Here is a 7,256-nt window from a genome sequence, read left to right as displayed (position 1 = left end):
GCCTCTCCCGCACGCTCTGCAGGCTTCTCAGCCACCCCAGGCCGCACCAGAAGCCTCCCCCCGCACGCTCTGCAGGCTTCTCAGCCACCCCAGGCCGCACCAGAAGCCTCTCCCGCACGCTCTTCAGGCTTCTCAGCCACCCCAGGCCGCACCAGAAGCCTCCCCCGCACGCTCTGCAGGCTTCTCAGCCACCCCAGGCCGCACCAGAAGCCTCTCCCGCACGCTCTGCAGGCTTCTCAGCCACCCCAGGCCGCACCAGAAGCCTCTCCCGCACGCTCTTCAGGCTTCTCAGCCACCCCAGGCCGCACCAGAAGCCTCCCCCGCACGCTCTGCAGGCTTCCCACCCACCCCAGGCCGCAGCAGAAGCCTCTCCCGCACGCCCTGCAGGCTTCTCAGCCACCCCAGGCCGCAGCAGAAGCCTCTCCCGCACGCTCTGCAGGCTTCTCAGCCACCCCAGGCCGCAGCAGAAGCCTCTCCCGCACGCTCTGCAGGCTTCTCAGCCACCCCAGGCCGCAGCAGAAGCCTCTCCCGCACGCTCTGCAGGCTTCTCAGCCACCCCAGGCCGCACCAGAAGCCTCTCCCGCACGCTCTGCAGGCTTCTCAGCCACCCCAGGCCGCAGCAGAAGCCTCTCCCGCACGCTCTGCAGGCTTCTCAGCCACCCCAGGCCGCAGCAGAAGCCTCCCCCGCACGCTCTGCAGGCTTCTCAGCCACCCCAGGCCCCAACAGAAGCCTCTCCCGCACGCTCTGCAGGCTTCCGACCCACCCCAGGCCGCACCAGAAGCCTCCCCCGCACGCTCTGTAGGCTTCTGACCCACCCCAGGCCCCAACAGAAGCCTCCCCCGCACGCTCTGCAGGCTTCTCAGCCACCCCAGGCCGCAGCAGAAGCCTCTCCCGCACGCTCTGCAGGCTTCTCAGCCACCCCAGGCCGCACCAGAAGCCTCTCCCGCACGCTCTGCAGGCTTCTCAGCCACCCCAGGCCGCACCAGAAGCCTCTCCCGCACGCTCTGCAGGCTTCCGACCCACCCCAGGCCGCACCAGAAGCCTCCCCCGCACGCTCTGCAGGCTTCTCCGCCACCCCAGGCCGCACCAGAGGATCTTTTGCACCTCTCTGGACGCCAGCCAGAGACTCCAGGCCGCACCAGAGGCCCCCCCCCCAACCATTTACAGGCTGCAGTGCCAGCCTAGGCCCCGCTGGCAGCCTCCCTTGTCTGCTTTGGAAGGCCTCCCATCCACTCCAGACCTGCCTGGAGGCCTCCCTCGACTGCTCCCGGGGCCCTCGAAGCCACCCTAGGCCTTTCTGGAGGACCTGCTCGACCGCTCGGGCGGCTTCTGACGCACCCTCGGCCATCCGGCGCCCAGCAGCTCCCAGGGCCAGGCACCGGCCTCCCCCTCCGGCCGCCCCTGGGGCCGGGGGTGGCTCGGACTCGGCGCCCCCAACGTGTCGTCCCGTCCCCCCCCCGCCCCGCACCGCCGAACATTCGCTGCAGCCGAGGGCTTGCCGCTCGACGCCTACCCCACCCGCCCAGCCCCCCGCTGCGGCCCGGCGCTGCCCCGGCCGCTGCGCCCCGCCTCTCATCGCTCCCCCCACCCGGCAACCGGCCGCCGGGCACGGCAAGTCCCAGGGCAGGGAACAGGTGCTGCCGGGACCCCGTGCTGGCTGCCGGCTTCCCGGGGCTGCCCCGGGCACGGACAGGTCGCCCCCCCGCCCCGGCGAATGTTCACCGAACTGGCTGCCGGCTGCCTTCGAGCACCCCCCGCCCCCCCGCCACTATCGTCCCCCCCGCCCCCCCTCCGCCTCCGCTGCCGCTTCTCCCCGCACCGCCTCCACTGCCTCCCCCCGCCGCCGGCGAACGAGTCGCCGGATCCGTAGGGTGCCGGGAGCCCGAACGGCGAGCGGCTCCGGCTGCTGCCGGGACCGCGGGGATTCGAGCCGCTCCGGCCGCGGCCGGGACCCCGTGCCGGAAGCCGGCATCCCGGGACGGCCCCGGGACGGCCCCGGTCGCCGGCCGGGTGACGTTCAGCGAAGCGGCTGCCGCCAGTCTTTGGGCCTCCCCCGTGCCGGGGCCGCGGGGCTTCGAGCCGGTCCGGCCGCGGCCGGGATCCGGGGCCGGACGATGGCTTCCCGGGCCGGTCCCGGTCGCCTCCCGGGTGACGTTCACCGAAGCGGCTGACGGCTGTCTTCGAGCCCCCCCCCCCCCCCCGCCTCCGCGGCCGCTTCTGCCCGCACCCCCTCCACTGCCTCCCCCCGCCGCCGGCGAACGAGTCGCCGGATCCGTAGGGTGCCGGGAGCCCGAACGGCGAGCGGCTCCGGCTGCTGCCGGGACCGCGGGGATTCGAGCCGGTCCGGCCGCGGCCGGGACCCCCGTGCCGGAAGCCGGCATCCCGGGACGGCCCCGGGACGGCCCCGGTCGCCGGCCGGGTGACGTTCAGCGAAGCGGCTGCCGCCAGTCTTTGGGCCTCCCCCGTGCCGGGGCCGCGGGGATTCGAGCCGGTCCGGCCGCGGCCGGGATCCCGGGCCGGACGATGGCTTGCCGGGCCGGTCCCGGTCGCCTCCCGGGTGACGTTCACCGAAGCGGCTGCCGGCTGTCTTCGAGCCCCCCCCCCCCTCCGCCTCCGCTGCCGCTTCTCCCCGCACCCCCTCCACTGCCTCCCCCCGCCGCCGGCGAACGAGTCGCCGGATCTGTAGGGTGCCGGGAGCCCGAACGGCGAGCGGCTCCGGCTGCTGCCGGGACCGCGGGGATTCGAGCCGCTCCGGCCGCGGCCGGGACCCCGTGCCGGAAGCCGGCATCCCCGGACGGCCCCGGGACGGCCCCGGTCGCCGGCCGGGTGACGTTCACCGAAGCGGCTGCCGGCTGTCTTCGAGCCCCCCCCCCTCCGCCTCCGCTGCCGCTTCTGCCCGCACCCCCTCCACTGCCTCCCCCCGCCGCCGGCGAACGAGTCGCCGGATCCGTAGGGTGCCGGGAGCCCGAACGGCGAGCGGCTCCGGCTGCTGCCGGGACCGCGGGGATTCGAGCCGCTCCGGCCGCGGCCGGGACCCCGTGCCGGATGCCGGCATCCCGGGACGGCCCCGGGACGGCCCCGGTCGCCGGCCGGGTGACGTTCACCGAAGCGGCTGCCGCCAGTCTTTGGGCCTCCCCCGTGCCGGGGCCGCGGGGCTTCGAGTCGGTCCGGCCGCGGCTGGGACCCCGTGCCTGTCGCAGGCTTCCCGGGACGGCCCCGGAACGGCCGCGGTCGCCGGCCGGGTGACGTTCACCGAGGCGACTGCCGGCTGTCTTCGAGCCCCCCCCCCCCCTGCCGGAGCCGCGGGGATACGAGCCGGTCCGGCCGCGGCCGGGACCCCGTGCCGGAAGCCGGCATCCCGGGACGGCCCCGGGACGGCCCCGATCGCCTCCTGGGTGACGTTCACCGAAGCGGCTGCCGGCTGTCTTCGAGCCCCCCCCCCCCTCCGCCTCCGCTGCCGCTTCTCCCCGCACCGCCTCCACTGCCTCCCCCCGCTGCCGGCGAACGAGTCGGCGGATCCATACCGTCCCGAGAGCCCGAGGCGGCGGCACCCAGTGCGGGTCCGGCCGAGGCCGGGACCCCGTGCCTGTCGCAGGCTTCCCGGGACGGCCCCGGAACGGCCGCGGTCGCCGGCCGGGTGACGTTCACCGAAGCGGCTGCCGCCAGTCTTTGGGCCTCCCCCGTGCCGGGGCCGCGGGGATTCGAGCCGGTCCGGCCGCGGCCGGGATCCGGGGCCGGACGATGGCTTCCCGGGCCGGTCCCGGTCGCCTCCCGGGTGACGTTCACCGAAGCGGCTGACGGCTGTCTCCGAGCACCCCCCCCCCCCTCCGCCTCCGCTGCCGCTTCTGCCCGCACCTCCTTCACTGCCTCCCCCCCCCGCCCGCGAACGAGTCGCCGGATCCGTAGGGTGCCGGGAGCCCGAACGGCGAGCGGCTCCGGCTGCTGCCGGGACCGCGGGGATTCGAGCCGCTCCGGCCGCGGCCGGGACCCCGTGCCGGAAGCCGGCATCCCGGGACGGCCCCGGGACGGCCCCGGTCGCCGGCCGGGTGACGTTCACCGAAGCGGCTGCCGCCAGTCTTTGGGCCTCCCCCGTGCCGGGGCCGCGGGGATTCGAGCCGGTCCGGCCGCGGCCGGGATCCGGGGCCGGACGATGGCTTCCCGGGCCGGTCCCGGTCGCCTCCCGGGTGACGTTCACCGAAGCGGCTGCCGGCTGTCTCCGAGCACCCCCCCCCCCCTCCGCCTCCGCTGCCGCTTCTGCCCGCACCTCCTTCACTGCCTCCCCCCCCCCGCCCGCGAACGAGTCGCCGGATCCGTAGGGTGCCGGGAGCCCGAACGGCGAGCGGCTCCGGCTGCTGCCGGGACCGCGGGGATTCGAGCCGCTCCGGCCGCGGCCGGGACCCCGTGCCGGAAGCCGGCATCCCGGGACGGCCCCGGGACGGCCCCGATCGCCTCCTGGGTGACGTTCACCGAAGCGGCTGCCGGCTGTCTTCGAGCCCCCCCCCGCCTCCGCCTCCGCTGCCGCTTCTGCCCGCACCCCCTCCACTGCCTCCCCCCGCCGCCGGCGAACGAGTCGCCGGATCCGTAGGGTGCCGGGAGCCCGAACGGCGAGCGGCTCCGGCTGCTGCCGGGACCGCGGGGCTTCGAGCCGGTCCGGCCGCGGCCGGGACCCCGTGCCGGAAGCCGGCATCCCCGGACGGCCCCGGGACGGCCCCGATCGCCTCCTGGGTGACGTTCACCGAAGCGGCTGCCGGCTGTCTTCGAGCCCCCCCCCGCCTCCGCCTCCGCTGCCGCTTCTGCCCGCACCCCCTCCACTGCCTCCCCCCGCCGCCGGCGAACGAGTCGCCGGATCCGTAGGGTGCCGGGAGCCCGAACGGCGAGCGGCTCCGGCTGCTGCCGGGACCGCGGGGCTTCGAGCCGGTCCGGCCGCGGCCGGGACCCCGTGCCGGAAGCCGGCATCCCCGGACGGCCCCGGGACGGCCCCGATCGCCTCCTGGGTGACGTTCACCGAAGCGGCTGCCGGCTGTCTTCGAGCCCCCCCCCCTCCGCCTCCGCTGCCGCTTCTGCCCGCACCCCCTCCACTGCCTCCCCCCGCCGCCGGCGAACGAGTCGCCGGATCCGTAGGGTGCCGGGAGCCCGAACGGCGAGCGGCTCCGGCTGCTGCCGGGACCGCGGGGCTTCGAGCCGCTCCGGCCGCGGCCGGGACCCCGTGCCGGAAGCCGGCATCCCGGGACGGCCCCGGGACGGCCCCGGTCGCCGGCCGGGTGACGTTCACCGAAGCGGCTGCCGGCTGTCTTCGAGCCCCCCCCCCCCTCCGCCTCCGCTGCCGCTTCTGCCCGCACCCCCTCCACTGCCTCCCCCCGCCGCCGGCGAACGAGTCGGCGGATCCGTAGGGTGCCGGGAGCCCGAACGGCGAGCGGCTCCGGCTGCTGCCGGGACCGCGGGGATTCGAGCCGCTCCGGCCGCGGCCGGGACCCCGTGCCGGAAGCCGGCATCCCGGGACGGCCCCGGGACGGCCCCGGTCGCCGGCCGGGTGACGTTCAGCGAAGCGGCTGCCGCCAGTCTTTGGGCCTCCCCCGTGCCGGGGCCGCGGGGCTTCGAGTCGGTCCGGCCGCGGCTGGGACCCCGTGCCTGTCGCAGGCTTCCCGGGACGGCCCCGGAACGGCCGCGGTCGCCGGCCGGGTGACGTTCACCGAGGCGACTGCCGGCTGTCTTCGAGCCCCCCCCCCCCCCTACCGGAGCCGCGGGGATACGAGCCGGTCCGGCCGCGGCCGGGACCCCCGTGCCGGAAGCCGGCATCCCGGGACGGCCCCGAGACGGCCCCGATCGCCTCCTGGGTGACGTTCACCGAAGCGGCTGCCGGCTGTCTTCGAGCCCCCCCCCCCTCCGCCTCCGCTGCCGCTTCTCCCCGCACCCCCTCCACTGCCTCCCCCCGCCGCCCGCGAACGAGTCGCCGGATCTGTAGGGGGCCGGGAGCCCGAGGCGGCGAGCGGCTCCGGCTGCTGCCGGGACCGCGAGGCTTCGAGCCGGTCCGGCCGCGGCCGGGATCTCGTGCCGAACGTCGTCTTCCCGGGACGGTCCCGGGAGGGCCCCAGTCTCCTCCCGGGTGACGTTCACCGAAGCGGCTGCCGGCTGTCTTCGAGCCCCCACCCCTGCCGTGGCCGCGGGGATTCGCCCCGGTCCGGCAGCTGACGGTTCCCTGTGCCGGACGCCGGCTTCCCGGGACAGCCCCGGGACACCCCCGGTCGCCTCCCGGGTGACGTTCACCGAAGCTGCTGCCGCCTGTCTTTGTCCCCCCCCCCCGTGCTCTCCCTCAGCCGGGAGGTAGACGTGCTCTCCCTCGGCGAGTAGACGTGCTCTCCCTCGGCGAGTAGACGTGCTCTCCCTCGGCGAGTAGACGTGCTCTCCCTCGGCGAGTAGACGTGCTCTCCCTGGGCGAGTAGACGTGCTCTCCCTGGGCGAGTAGACGTGCTCTCCCTGGGTGAGTAGACGTGCTCTCCCTGGGCGAGTAGACGTGCTCTCCCTGGGCGAGTAGACGTGCTCTCCCTGGGCGAGTAGACGTGCTCTCCCTGGGCGAGTAGACGTGCTCTCCCTGGGCGAGTAGACGTGCTCTCCCTCGGCGAGTAGACGTGCTCTCCCTCGGCGAGTAGACGTGCTCTCCCTGGGCGAGTAGACGTGCTCTCCCTCGGCGAGTAGACGTGCTCTCCCTGGGCGAGTAGACGTGCTCTCCCTGGGCGAGTAGACGTGCTCTCCCTCGGCGAGTAGACGTGCTCTCCCTGGGCGAGTAGACGTGCTCTCCCTCGGCGAGTAGACGTGCTCTCCCTCGGCGAGTAGACGTGCTCTCCCTCGGCGAGTAGACGTGCTCTCCGCGGAGCTCGCGCTTGTCGCCAAGGGGTCGCTGTTGCGCTCTGCCTCCGCCTACGTCATCGTACAAGCCGGCGTGATTTCTGCGACCTGCCGCTGGGCGGAGGTCGGCTGGTTGTGCGCTCGCGGAGCTGACGGCCCTCCAGTTCCGTATATGAGGGAACGAATGACGCCGAGCACTCCCAGGGCAGCGCTGCCGAGCGGCTGCTCCAAGCCACCCGCCAGGCGGCTGGGCAGGGGTCCGTCTGGCTTCTCGGTGGCTTTCCCCCGGGTCAGAGAGGGGACCCGCGGGGCCGAGCAAAGGCGCGGCGGTTTGGAGCGGCCGCTGGCGCACCCTCAGCGGTGTTGGATGGGTTTCGCTCGTCCGTGAGCCGGAGCCCAGCCCGGGCTCGGC

This window comes from Melanerpes formicivorus, unplaced genomic scaffold (assembly GCF_026170545.1).
Source record: "Melanerpes formicivorus ecotype bairdi unplaced genomic scaffold, bMelFor1.0.p_v2 SCAF_606, whole genome shotgun sequence".
Classification (NCBI taxonomy): Eukaryota; Metazoa; Chordata; class Aves; order Piciformes; family Picidae; genus Melanerpes; species Melanerpes formicivorus.
The sequence above is the reverse complement of the archived record's forward strand: the minus strand, read 5'-3'. Positions refer to the sequence as shown.